The sequence below is a fragment of the Crocodylus porosus genome, unplaced genomic scaffold (assembly GCF_001723895.1).
Source record: "Crocodylus porosus isolate Cpor-Errol unplaced genomic scaffold, CroPor_comp1, whole genome shotgun sequence".
In the NCBI taxonomy this organism is placed as follows: Eukaryota; Metazoa; Chordata; order Crocodylia; family Crocodylidae; genus Crocodylus; species Crocodylus porosus.
In genome coordinates, this window is record NW_017728931.1 from 74,492,916 (window position 1) to 74,514,531 (window position 21,616).

Below are 21,616 nucleotides of genomic sequence, written 5' to 3' on the forward strand. Positions count from 1 at the left end.
AACACCTTGCTGGGGTCGTTTGACCCCAGTATTCTTTCCTGCCATGGCAGGGGGTCGGACTAGATGATCTGCTCAGGTCCCTTCCAACCCGAGAAACTATAATGTAAGCCTATGCTGCTGTTTGAACACGTTTTTAAATCATCATTAGCAACAAGTTAACTGAGGTTGGTCAGTTTGGTCTTCTGAACCTTTTCATTAATAAGCAGCCACCAAGGCTGTGAACAGGAATAGTGTCCTAGCTGGCTCACAATATAATTTGCTTATCAGTGGGCCACATTCCTTCCCCTGAAGAAACTCAGTATACAGACCCAGTATGTTGTATAAAAAAAAGACAGTTTAAAATGTGATTTTTACAGTTCTTTTAGAAGACCAGTGATCAGACAGCATAACCATGGTCCTCAGACGACTCACAGAAAGGGCCCTATCGGTAGCAGTCTGTTCTGTTGCCAGTAGAATCACGTTGTATAATTCTCACAGAAGTCACTTGAATCTCTGAGGGGCTCCAGTTATCATCAGCCTTTCTCCACTCTAACACAATTGGAGGAAATATATATTTGTTTCTCTGATTGCATAGAGAAGAAAAGAAATGCAGGGGAAACCGCATAGATTATTACTAGCTTCAGATGAGACTTGTATGACTCAGACTTGTATATGAGAGATGAATTCAGCTGCGGGATGCACAACGGTAAGGGGGGAAATGGTGGTAAAAGTAACTATGCAAAGTTGAAATCCATTTTATTTGTGACTGAGCATGAAATAGAGCTGTGCCAGGACCTCAAAGCCTGCGGGCCCAAATTAGCCAAGTATTTAAACTCTACTTTCCAGTCTGGGAAAGACTGACAGAGGACCATATGTGCTACAGCCCATAGGTCTTAAAATCATAAATCTCCTCCCGTTCTGTGGTTTGGTGACACTTAATATTATTCCTGTAGTCTTGGCATTATCTAAACACATACTAGGGCATTGCAGTCTGCAAAGAAAAGATGGAATTTTGAGCTCCTGGAGTGTAACAGTGTAAGATGCTCTGCTCTGTTAAGAACTTAAAGATATTTTACTTTTTTACTTACAGACAGGCTCTACCTTTGCCAGCCATATCAATACAGCTTTGTTATGGTATCTAGTACTGTTTTTATGGCATCCCAGCTCCTATGTAAAGATGCATCTATTTTTCACATGTGGGTCATAAATTGGAGCCAGACTGTGCTCCCTAAATGAGTGACTGTGCTCCCAATTAAGCCGAGTGGAGCTAGGGACAGACGTTACACATAAACTGGTTTAAATGATCAGAAACTGGTTTAAACCTGTAACAGAAGCTCAGTATACATAAACCAGTTTCAGAATGGCCACAACTGGTTTAAAATAAACCTGGCTGAATATTGTATCAGACTTAACTGATTTGCATCAGACCGGTTTAGGGAACTTCTATCCCAGATCCCTTCCAGAGTCCCCCAGCATGCTTTTCAGTCCTGGGCGGTGCTGTGCTGTCTGCTCCAGCAGAGAAGAGTTGGGGGTAAGGAGAGGGAATTGGAGGCAGGGACTGCTCCCCACCCCCCAGAATATTCACCTGGGGTCTGAGGCCAGGGAAGGGAGTTAAACGTCCCATCCCACAAGTACAGAGCTGCCCTACCTTGCTTAAAACTTACTGCTGGGTGTGACTGTGGACTATAAATCCCAAAGGCACCTGGAAGCAGGAAGAGGAAGTTATGGGCAACCTTGCAGAGTCCTGCTGGTGTAATTCTGGACTTGTGAATCCCAGAGATCACAGGGAGAGCAGCAAGAGGAAGCAAACACACAGCCCATGCTAGCTACATGCCACAGAGCCATGCTTTTGAGCTCCCCGGCTCCTGGCCTGAGCTATTGCAGGTATGTAGCTACATTTCCTGAATCAAAAGGGAATGTTTATCCAGTTGTTTGTCAGTTTAATCTCTGCAGCTTAGGCTAACCTGCAAAGACTGAATCATTCCAGCCTCAGGCTTTTTGACAGTCTGTACTTAGTCTTAGAGTACTATTCCGATTCTGTCCTACAAAACCTGCGCAAGGAGAGAACCTGAATTCTGCCAAGGCCACCACTGGGAGAAGGTACAAAGTCCAAAGAACCATTCTGAGAGACTTGGATGCCTACTGAGGAGCTATTTCAATGCTTCTCACCAATCTTGTACTCTGTATGCTTCCTCTGTACTAGATGGCATTAATTCTTTAATGAAGACAGCCATCCAAAGGAAGTGCAGGAATTAGGACCGATTCTTTTTACCAGTGAAATCAATGGGAATGTTTACATTGCTTCATGCAGGAGCAAATAGTTTCAATGTAAAAGTAATGAAACAAAGAGTTATGCCATCCTCTTTTTGTCTAATGTGAACAATTCTAAAATGCAACAAATATAAACAAAGTGACAGTGCACTTACCTCGAACCTCAACAAATGCAACTGTTTTATTTCTAGAACTTTGTGAAACAAAATTACATGAAACACCCATGTCTTACTACATATTCAGAAATCATGCCAAGTTCATCAGGACATTTCCTCATTTATGTGAAAATGGGCTCTCCTGCACACACGCTTGGGATGATGCTGAAGTCACAGAAGAGTGTGTTTGTGTTGGAGTAGTGGGTGGAAAAGGACCATGGAGAAGTGAACGTAGCTTTCAATGAGATGTGGAGGCTCCAATTCATTAGCCCCTCTTCCTGACAGCCATGGGTATCAGCTTATTCAGTATTGTACATGTTCATCTATGGCACACAACCTGATGCTAATCTTACACATGCCTAACGATATAAAGGACCATCCCATGCACAAAAAAAGACATGGGGCCAGATTCCCAAGCCTGAAACAGTCCTTTTGCACCATATGTTCTGTCACATATCACCAGTAGAAAACCCTCTGCATATGCAGTATTGCCAAACTTTAAAGTCGTTGTTGCTGCTTCTCTGCCCCAAAACTGGGTCCCATGTCAAGGATGAGTAGGAAGCTTCGTACTGCTCCACTACCATACATCAGATCTCCACTAATAAGAAGCCCAGACTTAGAGCTGCCTGACAAAAAGTTAGACCTGTAGTTAAAGTGCTAATGCTTTCAATTGCACTGAGCCTAGCTCTGATGCCAGACAGAACCTCCCTCTACGAGACCCTACTCAGCATTCCAGTGTGGCTGTTACTGATTTCAATCCATGTGCCTTCTGGCTATTTTGGATCAGCATTTCCAACCCCATGCACATTTCTAATGTAAATTTTGTTCCAAAATTGGATGAGGAAAACTAATAAGCTTTGCCACAGCTGTTCCAATTAAAAGCAAGCAACTAAGGTAAACAAAGCTTTTGAATATAATCTCTAGTCTCTCACAGACTTGGACTGGAGTCCACACCAATCAGGGCACCCTCTTGCAGAACCCAACAGTATAACAATATTTTATAGTATAACTGAAGTGTAAAAGGAATCCATTTCTCTTTCCAATGAAAAATTCCACTAAATCTCTTGAAATGATGTGAAATATAGCACAGTGAAATACTGTTGCTTGAATGTCATCAGGATGCTGTTTTTGAGCATGTGTGTGACATGAAGTAATCCATCCATGTAAAGTTAAAATTAAAAACTGGTTTCATAAGAAGTATAGGCTGAAGTTTTTTTGGAGTCCAGGCAAGCTAGGAAAAGCTTCCAGTTAATCACCTCAGAGGTGGTTGTATAGCAGGTTTCAGCAGCACCTCCCCAATGAGTGTCTGAGAAAGGTAGAGGTGCTGAAAAATGCTTTGAATGCTGAAAAATGCTTTGAATGCCCTAGTTAAGTTGACAGTGACAACAAACAGTTCCTAGCAGCAGAGATGGAGAAGCAGCTACTTCAGCAGACACTATCTAAAAGACTGCAAAGAGTAAATAGGTGGAATTTTCTGTAAATATGCAGAACAGACTTTTAGACAATGGAGATGGGCCAAAATAAAAGTGTCCTTCATCTAAACATATCCAGACTTTCAGGCAATTCAGTCCTGGACCTATACTTTGTGAATCAGACCAATCTTTCATTCTCAGTGGTGCTGGGCCCATTGAGTCCAGCAGGGAGCAGGGCAGTTGAAGTACTGCTATTCAGTCTGTGACTACACTAAAGCAAGTGTGCTAGGTCAGCTGCTACTGTTAGCTAAGAGCTGGACTAGCAGCTGTCAACAAGTTTAAAGGCATCTTGGATCAGTCATAGTTTGTCTAGTAACTTTCTGCTCCTGAACCTTCCAGCCTCCTGCATAATTCCCTGCAAAAACCCTGTTCATTCTGGCTTTGGGTACTACTGGCAATTTTCATGCTCAGAGAGAACAGTGCCACCTACTAAAATACCAGCAGGTCACTTCTGGTTTCTTTGGAGAGCCCCCTGAGAGAAATTAACCAGGTCTAAGAGACAGACCCTCAAACATTAGTTTGAGAGGTCTGATGCAATCAAAGCCTGAAATGTTAAAAGTCTTCAAGTTAAACAGATCTACAAAAACAATAAGAAAAATGGCGTATTATTACCAAGGAGTGTCACTGACCAAAGTCGGAGAGGCAACAAACACCAGGCATATTCCACTTGATGGAAATGGTTACTGAATCCATTTTATACAAGACCATACTAGACATACAGCTATATGCAGACATGTGCAATGTATTCATGGGGGCAGTAAGGGGTAGGGAATGGCACAGTGGGGCATTAGGGGGAATGACATGGTAGGATGGGGTAGAGCATGGGGGTGATGTGTACGAAAATGGGGAACAGAGTGGATCCAGGGAGCATTTGAGGAGGCAGGACAATGAATAAAGAATAAGGCCATATCAAGTGTTTGGGCAATCCATGTGTGGCCTTCAGGGAGTATTTCTGTTCATGGTCAGGCTGAGGGATAACAGTTGTAGCCCTCTGACATCAAGCGCTTGCACCACCTCTGGGTGGCAGTCACCCTCCGCCCAGCCTAACCCTATTAGAACATAAAAACACCCATTTACTGGGGCAGACCATAGGTCCATCTTGCTTGGGTCACACAGTGGCAGAGAGTGAATGCTGAAAGGGACAGTAAACAGGGACTCTTTCACCTGCAGCCTCCCACATTTAAAGGTTTAGAAAGTTCCGATTTGGTTCTGATACTGATATGTGAGATCCAAAGAACAAATATAAACCTGAATAATATAACCCAGTGGTGCTCAACCTACAGCACGTCGGCCAGATCCAGCCCACAGAGCTGTGTAATCCAGCCTGTGGGTCTCCCCACAGCAATGCAAATTTGGCAGCAGGGAGCAGTAGCAGTGTTAGTTGCCAGTTGCTACATTAATGTGCTCTCCAGCACTAATTACCACTGCCACTGATTTCTATATACCATGCTGAAAACATACCCCTTGTTCTCTTCTACAGAAGCCTTTCGGGTTATTAGAAAGTGAACACTTAAACACCCTGATCTGGAAAGATACCCATATTTTGCAAGTATAGTTTCAGTCCATGACCTTTTGACCCCAGCCAAACTCCAGTACTGCCAAACTGGCAATATCCTTTTTATAGCACAGAACCAACCAATCCATTTCAGTTTACTGCATTAAAATAATGCATAATAAACTAAACAGGAAATGCCAAAACATTTTATATTTTGTACCACTATTGGCTCTTTACAATGTTATTGCTTAAGACAAGTTAGAAATGCATTATTCCACAGAAACCCAGGTTTTCTTTGATGTCCAATCTAGGAGACAGTACAACGCTACAGACGTCTGCTCAGCAGACACCAAGCTGCAGGCATTGAACGAAGGCCAAAATAAAACAGTCATTCATTAGTAATTTTCATTATTATTTATTCTGTGGCAATACTTTACAGTAATACACACCATTATGGGGACAACTTCAAAATCAGCACAAATGTTTGTGGGGTGGCTGTGTAGGCACCATGCCCAAGTGTCTGCATTTCCTTCATCCCTTGCTCGCAACCCCTACATAAGTACTGAACTGAGATCAATCCGAGTACACGCAGCCCTATATATCCCGGAGGCTGCAGGGGCATGGCGAGCTCCTGCAGGCAGCAGCAGTGTTGTCAGTGGTGTGGACATGGCGGCAGTGAGCTACTGCAAGTGGCCATGGCACTGGGGGGGTGGGGGGGTGGGAAGTGCAGACATGAGCCAGCAGTCGGCAACCACCCGCAGATGCCGCCGACGTTGGCAACGGCAGCCAGCAACAACTGGGGACTGCCTGCAGACACCGCCAGCAGTGTCAGCGGTGGAGGGGTGGGTGGTGAGTGTCTGTGGGCACCACCAACAGAGGTTTTTGCAGGGGGCGCACTGCCAATTTAAGGGGGTGCACATGCGCTTATGAAAGACTAGTGAAAAACATCATCATTGTATAAAATATAATTAACCCCACCTATAACACAGCTTGAGAAACTGAATCCCTGAAAGATCCAGAGTTTGTTTTATAGTTGCTTAAATCCTAATCTGTCTTCACAAATGATAAAACAGAATAAAATCATACTACAGTTTTCCTCAATAAAATTTGAAGAATTAACATGTTCAGCTGAATTAAATGAAGCATAATGATCTTAAATATAAATGTTTACATTATGGCTATGCCCCAAGCAATTTATGTTCAGAAGAATGTTTATCAAATGCCTATTTAGTCATCTACACATATATGTGAATACATGTTTAGTGATAGGTTAGATTTGTAGTGGCATTAAAAATATTTGCATGTCTTTTCAGGATCTGGTGTCTCACAAAATCAAAACCCTCACGTATCAGGATCACCACCTGATGTCCTTAATATGCTATTTGGCTCAGCTGTGCCTTATATTGCATAGGCAACACGTGGGGCGGGGCACAGGGGAACACGTGCCCTCCTGCTGACTTCTGCGGGCGGTCGCCAGTTGCCACTCACCGCTGCCACCGCTGGCTTCTGCGGGTGGTCACAAATTGTGGCCCCCAATCTCAGGAGGAACCAGGTCATTCATATTATATTACATCAGCCTGATTGAAAATGATTTATTTCATTTCATTTGCAGAAAAGGAAACAGATACAAAATAATTAAGTTCAAGTAAAACTCACCAGGAACGTAAACTCTAAGAACTCAGTTACAAAGTCCTTATTCATACTGAATGAAGACCAAATTAAAAAAGAAACAAAACAACACACCCAAAAAGCATGAAGTTTTATCTTCTTTTTATTTATTTTTAATAGTTTAGGCTTCTGCTTGGGTTTTTCAGTTCACAAAATGGGGGTAATGGTACCTTGCATTGTATAATATTTGAAGATGTGAAGGCAAAAGTCCATACAGAATCAAGTGTCATCAATGCCATGAGAGAGGAAAAAAAACCTAAAACAAAACGTGTCTACTGAAATGTGAAGCACCTTACCCAAGGTCACACAGCTAATCAATATAATAGCCAGGAATAAAACCTATGTCTGAATCTATATTCTGATGTGTTGTTTCTGGACCACAGTTTTCCAAACTGATCTCAGTTATAATAGCTTTATTTATTATTGTGAAACTGTCCAAATACTTCCGCCCCCACACAAACACACTCCCCACCCAAATGTCTGGTCAAGGAGGCACTCAGTTACTATGGTGAAGAGAGCCAAGTGATAGTCATGAGAGATTCAGTGCAAGTCACATTGAAAAGATTCCCCTTCTTTTCCATCTTCACTTCACCAAAACCCTAAAATAATGCAGTACATTGTATAGTACTTATTTTTCTACCTCGAGAAAATGAAGGACTGAAATCGTTCCTGCTGGAATATAAACAGGTAGTTCAAGACTGCATGAAACGTGAGGCTGATTGCCCATATTTGTCAAGGTGACCACTAACTTCAGTGAAGGCTTGGTTCTATAAGGAATGCAGGGGCATGTCCGTTGATGCTTAACAACGGAGCAATTTTCTCCCTCAGCCCCCTTGGAAGTAAATACTCCCATGCTCCCACCTCTGATTTTGGTCAGCTTCCAGAGACATGCACCAGAAGCTAAGCCGGAGAATAATGATAAGTTGTGCTCAAATTATGTAGAAATATGGGCTACTTCACTTGGAAACAACAGATAATTAAAGCCCAAAACACTCCCAATTTTAAATAACAAAAGGACCAGCTAAAATAAATGTAGTTAAATACTATTTTCTGACTTGATGGCTTCCAGGGTTTGAAGAAGGGGAGGAACACTGTCGCAGCATATTTACCCTGTATTGTTCATGCACATGCCCCAGAGCTATACATTTTTTAATCTGGTTGAAAAATGCTGATAAGCTTTAATTAAAATAGCCTAGGGTGTAATGATTACAGAGCTCTGCATAGTTCAAGAAGATTTAATTTCCAAAAGGTTAGTTACGTATCCCTTGAATAAAGTTACTGTATGTTCACTACAAAACTATTATTTTGACTTTTAAATCCCTTTACTGAAAACTAAAATTCAAATGTAAATAATAGATCTTCAACCTACCGCTGCTTTTGTAATATTATATTTTAGTTCTTATCATACTACCATGCAAAATTTTATTATTAGCCTAATTTGCAATTTAATTTAGAGAACTGATTTCTGGCTATATCATGTCTTTCAATACTAATGAGATCTGAAATGTAAAATTATATTCCAGCCAAGTTCCTTTTTCTATTTAGTGCATAATTTTTTGCTATTCCTTTTCTAAATTCTTTTCAGTCAAGTTTTAGGCAAGTGTGAATTACAGACACTTTCTGTAATTTGGGAGAGATGTACAGGGTTGCAAATGCAGGCATCTACCTAGGAATTTATTCAGCTTGTACTAAAACTCCCTAGGGGCTTCCTTCTGTGTCTTCCACTGAGGTTCCTGATGAACAACAGAACATTCATTCAAGAACTATGCATGTAGGAAAGGAAGAAAGGGCCAGGATGGCAGGTCAGTGAAGATTCATACAGATCGCTCCTGATTTCACATACTTAAGAACTCTTTATCCAGAAGCCCCTGCCTAGGGACAGACATTCAAAAAGCCTGAGCCTGAATTGATTCAATCTTTTTAGGTTAGTCTAACCTGCAGAGCTTGAACCAATTTGCAAGTGAATAGACATTCACTTTTGAATCAAAATGCAGGCACATGTCTGCAGTGGCTCAGTGGAAGACGCTAGAGCTGCCCTCCATCTCTTCCACAGTGCTGAGCTGAGGGGAAGAGGGGGCAGGCCCTGGCAAGATGCTCTGATTAAGGAGGGACTTAGACCCCCAACCCTAGCCTTCACAGTCCCCAGCCGGGGTGTGCCTGGAGGAGGGGGAAGCAGCCAGACTTCTCCTGGCTCACTTCAAGCGGCGGAAGCATTGCCAGGCTATCACTCTGAGGCAAAGAGGGATGGAAGAAGGGTTGCTTGCATGTAGTGCATGCATCTCCCTCTCCCTGCTTCTTCATGCTGTCTCCAGCAAACTGACAGGCACTCACAGGTCCCATGCATCGCAAACCAGGTTCTTTCTCGCACCTCTCTCTGTCTTCTCTTGAACACTGACAGACTGCAGCCTTTGAAGCAAGCAAGCCAGCAGGCAGCTTATCAGCCCATCCAGAAAACAAAGCCTCTCTCATTACTTTAAACTCTTCTTAAACAGCCTTTTTTTAAAGGAAGGAACAGAGGGACATTAACCAGCTAACCAGCACAGGATTAGTTCCAAAAAGCCCTAAGCAGATACTGTCCGGTCTGCCTTTGTCCTATGTTACTTTGTCCTGTCCCAGTGAAATTGGAGACACAGACACTACTCAGCATTAGCTAGCATGGGGGTGGCATGGCCAGATGCTGGCTGGGCTCCATACTGCACCACCACCTGGACACTGCAGGGAGAATACTTGGTTGTTACCAGAGCTATTGCAACACCTGTAGTAACAAACAGTTAGACACATTTGGCCAAGAGTCCCAGTAGCCTATCCCATCCTTTGGAGGACTTTACATGGGATAGGAAGGCTTTTCCTCACCAGCCTGGTGTTGAGGAAAAAATGCTGTGCTGGTTCACTTGACTATGCTTCACCATCAGCATGTTGTTTCAGCAGTTTACTATGCCCACCTGGGCATAAGAGGCTTCTCTTGTTACTACATACCATAGTGAGAGGCTCCTGCCTCAAACCCTGCTGATGACACATGATGACAGTTACAGCAGTTGCACAAGTGAATTTGTTTTTATCTTTTACAATATAAATCAAGAATATTACACACAATACACCCTCCATTAACCCCCATCCTTTGTGCATATTAAGAGAGTTCTAAATTAGACAGTTTCTCAAGATGACCTCTACACATCAGACCTATGCATAGGGCTCACTGCAGGAAGACACAGAATTAAGACAGCACAGGCAACTGTGAATTTCCCATTGCCTAGCTGTTAAGTGCTTGACTTTGCAACCTTTAATACTCATTTAGTGCCAAGTTTGTTCAGTTTCCTGGGTTTCTAACAAATGCAACCTGAAAATGAAGACATTCCAAATGGACTCCAGCCTGGCCTCATTTCAGCTTTCTGCCTGCCACCAGCCTGCAGTTTCTCATCCCCACCTTGCTTTCTGCACCCTCAGCACACTCCCTCACCCTGCTCATAGGTAGAGCTCCTTACCCCTCCATCCTCCAGTCACATTACTCCTTACCTTTTCTCTTACCCAAATACTAGCCCACAGAGAACACAAAAGTATTATTCCCTGCTTCCAGTTCCTGAGCCAAGCACCACCCTTATTCCTGAATACTGAGAGAAACAACTGTAGGGAGAGAGTTCTCTTTAAGTCCTGCAGCCCACGGATGAAGCACGCTCAGTACAGTTGGACCCTCCAGAGAACTGTCTTCCAAATCTCTTAGAAATCTGACAAGCCGAGATGGTCAAAAATGATCTCATTGAAAATTCTGTTTAGTCAAAACTTAGACATGTTCTCAGTAAAAGTTTAATTCAACTACAGTTCAATTTTAAAAGAAGAGTTAAAAAGGTAAGCTTTTGACCTTATCAGAATGGAATGTTTCAATTTTTTTGAGTCTATGGAAGAGCTTTTCATTTTGAAATAAACTTTGTTTTGAAAGAAATTTCATTTTATTATACTGTAAAACTGAGTGATTTATTTCATTTTGACTGAAATAACAGTTCAACTGACTTGAAATAATGTATTAAAAATGTAAATTCATGGAAAAAATGTTTACTTTCCATTCTGATAGGGGGAGGGGGGAGAAGAATGGCACAAAGTTTCAAAATGTTGGAATTTACTCTGGAATAAAAATCCCAACAAGTTACACTACCAAGAGTCTGTGCATTTGATTTTCAGAATTTCACATCTATGCAAAATTTAGATGAATATTTACAGAAATGATATATAGTACACTTTTCATTCCAGAACAACCCCTCTACTAAAGCCTGGATGAGCTCCAGGTTCTCAGTAAAACCATTAAACAATTTAACATGGGAAAAACAACATATTTTTCCCTAATATCATTCTAGGACATGGACATCCACCACGGAAAAATTCAGCCCCCAAAAAAGTAATGTTTGGCAAAGTTTTAAGCATCCAAATACAAGGTCTTGTAATGGAAACTATCAAGTAACCTTAATAATAGGCATTACCACCTGCACTGCTTATAGATATGCATGTATTTGCTTCAAAGATCTGCAAGAAATTCATAAGCATGCAAATGCAACCTCTCCTAGGAAGTGATGCATGTGTTCACTGTATTCAAAACATTATTCCCAGAGATTCATTGTACCCAGCAGTAGTCATTTTTTATTACAACATGCCTCAAAATCCCTAGATATAATCATACTGCCAAAAATCAGGGTTTCAGGATACACATTGTCAACTGTAGCCACCTGTTCCAGCACACTAAAGCTACTCCAGTAATTTTAGCACTGGAGTAGATTAATCTGCTGGGGGATACTGCCTTGAAATTGTCTGTGGAGTGCCTGTCTCATCAGCTGGCCAGGACATTCAAAGATTATCTAATGTGCAGTCCTGGCTGGGTGACTAAAGATTACACAGAAAGTAGTGTCTCATCCAGAAATTAATGGTATTAAATATATAGCATCAGCTGTGGCACACTCCTCCATCTAGGGACCACTGAGACACCCAAAATGAGACACTGAGTTGTAAAACTGAAATTGCAATGAATTAAGTTCTGCTTCGAAACTTTCTGTGACACTGGAGTCTCTTCTCTTCTGTGGTACATGGAGGGAAAGATGACAATATAAACAGGGAAAAGAATACAAGAGAATCCCAAATCCATGAAAGAAGGGAGCAGAGACTATGCAGCATGTTTGAATCAAGCCTGCAGCTGTCCCTCCATCCAAATCTTGTGTACCTGAGTGTCCAACATACCATCCCCCACAACACACACACCACACAGAAAAGGTTTCATATGTGGTTTGGCCAATAGAGCACAAGTAAAGGAGCTCTACAAAGAATAAAATTTCCTCCCAAACTAGCAGAAATCTGTATGAAGGTTCAAGAACAGCTGATTATATTACCTTGAGGGAGAGGGATAGTGTTGCAGCTTTGGACAGCTGTTTTAGAGAATTTTGTGGTTATGTCTTCACTGTAGAGGTAATTTATCTACACCGGAAGAAACTCCTCTGAAGTGAGAGTAGCTATGCTGAATTAACACTTTTGATGCACAGAAAATTTGAATATAGTACAGAAATATTATTAATCATCATGAGTTGTGCTAAACTGAGCTGTACTCCCTTGAAGGGCAAGCCCATTCAAGTTAAGCAGTTTTGTCTATAGGTAATCTTAAGTGAGGGGCAACAGTAACTTCAGTTAGCAGTAGAGACAATTCCCCTGCGAGTTCTGCTGTCAGTTCACAGAAAGCCTGAAAAGCAGAGGACCGTTCACCTCAAACCTTCAAGATCTATGGGAATGGATCCCGATTTCCCCATAGATCTTCAGGATCCAAGCTCATGGACAGCCTGAGTTTTAATTTAATTTTCCAGACACTTTCCCCATACTTGCATGGGAAGAGACACACAGAATAATATACAGGTTCTTGAGCCAGATACACTAAACACAACACTGTGACAAAGAATCATGATACGACTGTTCTGACAAGGAGCTTTCGTTGGAATAAGGACAACAATTATCATCCTTAAGTCTGCTGTTCCTTTGCATCAAAGTAAACCCTAGAACCTTCCCACCTGCCTAACCACATCTACTTAAAGAAACCATTCACATACCCTCCACCAACCCAGCATTTTTTTACTTTGCTATCAAATATATGATATGTAATTCAGTCTCCCTACTGCAGTAAAAAAACAACAGTAAAAGCATTGCAGTTAAAGGGCCTAGTTACACATTGCTCAAAATTTGACTGATGTTGGTGCTAGCTTGAATTTGGAGCAGTTGCACCTTAAGGCTCCAAATCTGTCTCTGACCTGCCCAGCTATGGCTTGCCACTGGAGGGCTGGCAAGAAGGAACCTGACTGGGAGCTATAGCTGTGAGTTGCCAATACAGGGCTAGTGTGCCAGGATGGGTTTCTGTCCCTGCTGGCGGGGAAGTGAGAGATGGGTTGGGAGGGAGGGGACAGAACACGAAGCTGGGAGGTGTGGTGAGTTAATGGGATGGGAGTGGGTAATGAAATTAAAGTGGAAAGTAAATGGGGGTAGGAAAAAGGAGGTGAAATGATGGAAGTCAGCCACTGAAGGATAAAATAAAGTAAAATATAAATAAAGAGAAAGTAAACTAAAGAATGTTTCATGTTTTAATAAATTGGAATTTAGGATTGGGGCATAGAGGGTGCTGGTCATGTTTCCTGGGAGTGGCTGGGAGGTGGAAACAGTGAGGGAAGGCACTTTTGGGGGAGCTACTGCCCAGCCCCAGAAATGAAGCCCCAGCTGATGGGGACTCAATCTGACCCACTACGTTGCTCCCACCCTCCACCTCTGCAGCACGCCAGTCCTAGACCCATCCATGCCCCAAGATGCATCTAGCTGGCATGTGGTCTGCAGGCTATTTGCACACGCTGCACCTCTGGGGGTGGGAAGGTCACACCCCCAGGAGGTGGAAGAGAGAGTTGGCTTGGTGCCAGTACTGTCCCCTGAGCAGTACAGTTCAGTGGGTGGAAGGTTTGCCCACACAGAACAGGAGGGTGTGGAAGGGGATGCAGCATCCTGGGATGCTGGAGGACTGCACCTTGGGGTGCTCATCTGTGGGGAGTGGCCACACATTAATGGAACATACGTTACATGAATTAAAGATGTTATGCCACTCCAAGGCAGATTTTTTAAAACTGCCTAAAACATGCTTAAAACTAATTTCAGGTGTTAATGTGTGGATAATCCAGGGGTTAAGAGCTCCAGGAGCTGCCTAAAATTAATGTGTAACAAGGCTTTTAGACTTGGCAGAGTTACCCATCTTCAGTGTTTTTGTTTTCTTCTTTCCTTGAAGAATGAAATGCTGGAAAAATTATTTCTTTTTCCTTAAACTTTTTCATAGTGCAAAGAAAGAAAGTTTCACTATCACTGTCACTTATTATGCAGTCCACATTACAAACTGGAAGTTACGTATTTTTGTGATTGTTATAGCTTAGGCTAAACTTTTTTTCTAAGTATGTAAAATATGCAGAACAATAAATTCATCCACAAAGTCATGCGGAACACACAGTCTACATAGTATATGTGTGTGTATGTATATATTGCTATCATTTACTTTTTCCAAAAAAAAGAGTAAAAATTAAAATGATATTTAAAAGAGTCTTTGGAGACTTTGATCTGAAGTATATATTCCACTCCCTGGATGAATATACCATACTACATATTTTACATATTTAGAAAAAAGGCGTTGATCTAAAGCTGTAAAGCACATAAAAATATATGTGGCTTTCAATGTGTAGTATCAACTACACAATAAATGACAGTGACATTTTTCAATTAGTGCTATCAGATATGTGGAAGGGAGTGCCACATCACCATGGCTGCCAAAATGAGTCTCCCCTTCTCTGCCCAGCAGCAGTGGGGGCACAACTCCACACTGCCACTGTGTCTCATCTTGGCGGCCATGGCAGCACAGTGCTCCCTCCCACACTGGGTTCTGCCTGCTGGGCTGCAAAGGCAGCTCCTGCCTGGAGCTAGGCCAGCTTGGTTGCAGCCCCATGCTCTGCACCCCACTAAGTGCAGAAATCTCAAGGGGCACTTGTTCTTCCCCCCCCCCCATGGCATCACCTGTGGCCCACCCCCCACATGTTACCTATGGCCATACCTCTCCTTCCCCACACACTGGGGGCCTAGGGGTGGAGGGAAGTGGGTTCAGAGTGAGGGGCATCGGCAGGCCTGGTGCGGGTTGTGGCTTGGGAGTGAGAGGCAACAGTACGGGCAGCGGTAGGGCACCAGCATATCAGGACTGCTCAGTGTCATAAACACAGCAAGGGGGCCAGCTGCAGTTGGATCTGCATCCTAGGCAGAGGTGGTAGGGAGAGCTCTGATTTTCCATGATAAAAGAAACAAAATAAAAATCACAAAATATATAAGGATTTATTTATTATAATGATTGAGGGTGTACAAATTGTGCACCATTAGTTATGACATACCATCCCTCCTTGGAACCTATATGAAAAATCCCCAAACAATTGCAACCCATACTAGAAAACAACCCAATTCTTAAAGAGATCTCTCTCTCAAACCATCCATCCTACCTTTTAAACAAACACCAAAGCTCACCAACCTCATCACCAGAAGCAAACTTCTTATGGCCCAAAGCACACCAAATGGATCCAGACCATGCCAGGAGAAGAAATGTAAAGCCTGCCAACATGTCTCCATCACTCCCACCATAACTACACCCCACAACAGAACCATAACTATTCCTGGATCTTACACCTGCACCTCCGGAAATGAAATACAATCTCATCCAGTGCACTAAGTGCTCTGATGGAAAATATGTAGGAAAAACTAAGCAAGAACTGCTTACCAGAATGAACGCACACCAAAAATCTATCAAAGTCAAAAATACCCAATTACCTGTAGGGGCACATTTCTCACAATATGATCACTTTCTCTCTCTCCATGCTAATCCTCAAATGGAAATTACAAAGCATCTTTTGTAGACAAACCTATGAACTTCACTTCATAAAAATCTACTGGATACAAAAAACATGGACTAAATATAGACATTGGATTTAAGGCACATCTGACATCTGATAACCCCAGGTAATCTCTCTACATTTTACCAGCTTCATTCTAGCACCAGGTCAACATTCTCTCCTTCCCAACCCCACCCCCACTTGTCTCACCCCTATCGTCTCCCATGGCCTCTGATCCTCACTGCCACACATCTACATTTTCAGAGATCTGCATTTTGCATATTGGCTTCTATTCCATTCAGGAGAACACAAAAACACAAGCAAACTCTCCCTCTACCTGAACAAGGGTGTTTGTGCCTAAAAACTGGCAAAAAACAATTTTTTCCAGCTATTTAGTTGGTCTAATAAAAGATCTCACATTTACCCAAAGAACCTTGTCTGGTTATAACAACTGGTAGGATTCCAAGTTGCTTTCAAATTGTAAATATATCAATAAAACATTGTGTTCAAATGATATATATCTATATCTATATATCTATATCTATATATCTATATCTATATATCTATATCTATATCTATATATATAGATAGAGAGAGAGAGTGATGTTTCATTTTAAAATCGTGGAAAAACATGGATTTTGAGTTTTTTTAAAGCAGAGAATTTGCAATTTTTTTTTTAAGTCAGAGCATTTGGGATTTTTAAACAGAGAAAACCAGGTTCCTCGGTTATCAACTGCCTAATATGATAGCACCATTAATGTTCGATCAGTCATTTCCAGGACTAAAGTTAGCATTCTTCCCAGCACCATCACTCCTAACCCACCACTCCAAACATGTACCATGGGAAATGACATACTGGCTACACACCATTAAACTTGGCTTTCAGGATGGCTATTTTAAAAGGACTCTTGGGAGTCGGTGTAACATTAAACAGGCATAGAGAGCCCAAGATTTTGCAGATTGGCTCAAGGATTTGAAGGCAAAAAGGTGGGAGGGGCAGGGGAAGGGAGGCCAAAAGTAACTTTTGCCCCAGCCAATGCACTCAACATGCTTCCACTATTCCAGAAGAACTGTCTTATAAGGTTAGTTCACTTCTTTTATCTAAAGAGCAAATTACTGAAAGAGAAATCCCAGAATGAAGTCATCCCAAAACAAATGAAGTCAAAGACTGTAAAGACCAACGGAACATGGTGCTTTGGTGTCATTTATATAAAATTGCTAGATCTTGCGAGTTAGCTAGAACACACAACATGCTGAGTCTAATGATTTCAACATTTGTTTCATGATATTTTTCTAAGATTCTTCAATTCAAGAATTACAGCAAAATCTCAATTGAAATTTTAAAACGGGAACTTTCTGGCACTTGTAAGAAACGCTGATGTGATAGAAGTGTGCCCAACGATTCCACCCAAAAAGTTATTATTTTTTTACTATCCCATAATTGTTTTACTCAGGCTCATTAGTGTTGTAGGACTTGGTGATAAATTTTTATTTCAGTGTTGTCAATATTCTTAAATAGCTTTCATACTTCTCCCATTTGGTCATATTACAAAACCTAGGAGCTTAAAAAAAAATGCAAGAGTTTAAATGAGACTTGACCTGCCATTCCATCACATCACATCATGTAGCAACAAAATAAGCTCAATTTTAAGTATTCTTTGAAACACAGAAGCACTGATGATAAATAACATATACAGTGAAGCCTGCACTAAGGATCAACCCTAGCAGGAAGCCAATTATCTCAAGAGACCACTTTAAACTATCCCTGAAATTTCCAAGATAGTTATGCTTGACCTATAGTTAAAAACACCCTTTTATTAGCCAACCAATTTTTGCTAGTCTTTCTGGGAGACACTAAACATTTCAGCTGTGTTCTCTACTGAACAGCAATACATTTTACACACACACACACACTTTTAAATAGAACATTGTTTTTCAGCTTACCACTTTAAGAGGAATGTCTGCAGGACCAAAGTTGTCAGCAGAATCCAATTCAAAGCTTCAGCTTGTCAGATTCAAAGCTGTGCTGCTGCACCTTGAAGGTACTGCTGTGTAGCATCCACAGTCATCTCTGTTTTGATGCTGTAAAAAAAAAAGAAAAACCCAGAATATTGCCTTACAGATACAGATTCTTTGTTTTTAAACCCAAACAAAGCTTTTCCTTCCTTATTCTTAAGCAAAGGCTTGGAGGGGGAATGTTCCATGTTACATAATGTGAAGGTCCTTCCCCCGCCCCCCACCCCCCAAGTAGATGTAGTGAAATCCTGAAGAAAAATCCTGAAGAAATTTCTAATGAGTATATATTATCCCCGAGGTTCTGCATTTATTCTGTCAATCAACAGAACCAGGTTGTATGTATTTACTGGAAATTAATTTGATCTTTTTGCAGAAATGGCACAGACATGGTTTATTAACTGTTTGCAATCAGTTTTACTGTACTGCACCCAGTTGTTCTCATTTACATTTTAATGCTTTTTCAGGTATCATGAACAAATATAACATATGGTCTTATTAAACCCTATAGCAAAATGAAAACTCTTAGGAGAATGGTAAAAATGTACAAATAACTGCGGTGCACATTATTTCTGATTTATGAACTTCTTCTTGTAAATGAAAGCAGAAGCATCATATTAGAACGTTGGATAACTGTCCCTGTATATCATAGAAATAAAAAGCAACCAAAGCATCAAACAGCCATCAAGAGGTTCCCATCAAGGGAAAAAAAAGAAATCTTCACCAACAGCAGCTTCAAATTAAAACAAAATGACAGTTCCTAAATGGATAGTTCCTAAAAAAAGCCACCCAAATGCACCCAAGAAGCCAGCATTTTAGTTCTCCACAAGTGGGTGAAGCCAAATGTCACATTCAAGAAGTATGAAATTAAATTATTTCATTCTGAGCACTGAACAGACCCAGGAGACGCAGTGCCATTCTTGACTCTACAACTGACCTTCGGCAACTCACATTCCCATGCTCTGTCTCAGTTCCTCCATCCATAATACTATGATCATTATATTAACTTATTTTGTAAATAGCTTGAAGATTTATACATGAGAAGTGCTATATAAAGACTAAGCATAATTATTAAGTGTGTTATTGAATTACTCCACCTCCTTTTCTCACCTCAAAGACTCCATGAGAAGCGCAGCATAAGATTCAGCCCTATAGTAGGCAAGTGCAAATTTTGGAGCCGTGTCATTCTGCGCTGAGAGCGAAGCGACTTACACATTGGTCTTCTATATCCAATCAAAACTCTGGAGCCTTTTGTTCTCATTTCTGTGCTCAGACCATTGCTTCTTTTTACATACCAGTACAAACCTGTTCTCTGCATTGCAGGTGTATCAGATTCTCCATTTTATTTTTAAATATAAAGTTATGGTTTTTTTTAAACTCCCAGGTTTTACACAAGACACCTTGGTATAGCTCTTCTAGTGTCATATGTTTGGCCATATAGACAGGTAACAAGACAGAAGGTGAACCAATTATCTATCAGAAGAATGCTGTTAAAAAAGGGGGTGGGGGGAGATTTAACTAGGATCATTAAGATAAAAGTGAGAGGGAATAATTATGCTGAATATCAGAGAAAACTTCCTCAAAGTTGCTGTCAAATTATCTCCTAAGGGAACTGGTAGAAACCCTTTGGCAAGGAACTACCCTGGAAAGAAGTACTAAAGAATGTATTGCTGGAAGAAAATCTCTCTGCCAGTGAAGTTAACTAACTGCTCTAATCAGTATGTTTTCTTCTAACTTAATGGCTTAGAGTTCATTTGGTTATTAGTTTTGTTAGTTATATGCAGGGATCCAGGTTTTCTATTTGTCATGGAAAAATGCAGTAAAACCCAGATTTTCTCCTTTAAAAAGGAGAAGTTCCTGCATTTCCTCCTTTAAAAGAGAAAAACATGGAAAGCAGTGAGTTTCCCCTTGCAGGCTGGCAGAGTTCCAGCCTGCAAGGGACTGGGGGCGCCATGTACATGTGTGGACATACACATGCACGTGGCTAGCAGACAGCCTGGAGATCCCTTCAGGTAATTCGGGGGGCGGGGGGAGCAGGAGATTGAGACTTCCATTGGGAGGGAGGGAGAGAGAAAAGGAGGGAGGTAGTTGGACAGGGCTGAGGCTGCTGCCCAGTGTGGGCTCTGCTTAGGGCTTAGGCCCCAGGGCTGCAATGTGCAGTCACAGGGCCCAAGCAGGGAACAGGATGAAGCTACAGGCAACTCATCTAGGGGGTGGCAGGCAGGCTGGCTCTGCCACTGTATGCACTCCTGGGGAGGAGGGTGGCAGGGAGACATGTGCTCCCCAGATTTGTGCATGAGGTAGGGGAGGTGCGGGCTGTCCGCTGCGGGCTCAAATCTCCCTGCCATGCTGCCCTCCCCTTGGGGCCTCCACAAGCCAGCAGGTGAGACCTGGTGTGGCAGGGCACACAGGGTGGGGAAGCTCAGTGCTGCTGCTGCAAGCCCCATGCCACCATAGCAAAGCGCCCCCTTCCCACTTGGCATCAGCAGGGATGGCAGTGTGGAGTTGTGCCCCTTGCTGCTGCTGGTACGGCAGGGGGTGCCTCACCATGGCAGCACAGGGCTCAGTGATGGCACCAAGCTTCCCCACCTGGCCCCACTCTGCCCTGGTGTGCCAGACCCAGCCCATTGTGCTGCAGAGGCCAAGGGGAAGGCAGTAGGGCAGGGAGACCTGCAGCAAAGCAGGGCAGCCCATCCCCACCCCTCCCATGGCTCTGCTCCAGCCATGCTGCTCGTGGGGGATGGGGAGCCAGGTTTCATGCTCTGGCTCCACCACAGCACCTGCCACCTTCTACAAGCGGTGACTGGGGCTCAGGCACTACTGGGGTGGGCAGGGGGCTGCAGACCCAGGTCCCTGGCCCCATAGCCCTGGCTGTGAGTGGGGAATAAGGGCACCAGCAGAGGTGGGGAGCTGTGGGTGGGGAGTGAAGGGCAGTGGCATGGGCAGGGCACTGCCATATCAAGGCTGCTCAGTGCCACAAAGTAGGGGATGGTGAGGGGCAGCCAAAGCTGGACCCACATCTTGGTGAGTGAAGGAGGCAGGGGGAGCTCTGATTTTCCATGATAAAAAATCCAAAATCAAACACCAAAATTTATAGATATTTAGAATGTATTTTATTATAGTGACTGAGGCACTGGTAGGCTTCCAAATTGCTTTAATATTGTAAATATATCAATAAAACTTTGTGTTCAACTGACATCTATGTTCTACTAATCAAGATATCCTTTCTTCTTCAATTTAGTCTTTTAGCCATTTCTGGTAATGTCTCTCTTCCTTTTTACAACTCTGAAGACTATTTTTAGCAGGGGTGTACTAATAGAGATTTTGGGGGCCAATACCAATAGCTGATATTTAAGAAGGCATAACTGGCTGATACTGATCCAATTTCCAATACAGCTGCCTCCAGCTGATAAGTCCACTGTGGTGGAAGGGGAAGGGGGCAGATCAAAAGCCCCTCATGGTGAGGGAGGGAGGGGGCAGGGGCAGATGGGGCAAAAAGGCAGCTCCCGCTGCTGCTTGCACCCCAGGAGGACATGGGGGGGCACCCCCCAGATCTGCATGGGACAGGGCAGGCTGTAGCCAGGCCTGCACGGGGCTCTTCTCTGTGGGGGATGGTCTCGGAGCAGGCACTGGTGGCACTGGGAGGATGCT

General features: G+C 42.6%; 1 protein-coding gene across 1 annotated transcript in view; it reads right to left on the reverse strand.

Moving 5' to 3' along the window:
* The window catches only part of NAV3 (neuron navigator 3), a 787,742-nt gene extending 769,584 nt beyond the window's left edge, over nucleotides 1-18,158 (reverse strand). Inside the window, exon 1 of the mRNA XM_019543171.1 lies at nucleotides 17,897-18,158. The gene's annotated coding sequence lies outside the window, so the exon portion shown is untranslated. The remainder of the gene's footprint in view (nucleotides 1-17,896) is intronic.
* Nucleotides 18,159-21,616: the final 3,458 nt, after the last annotated feature.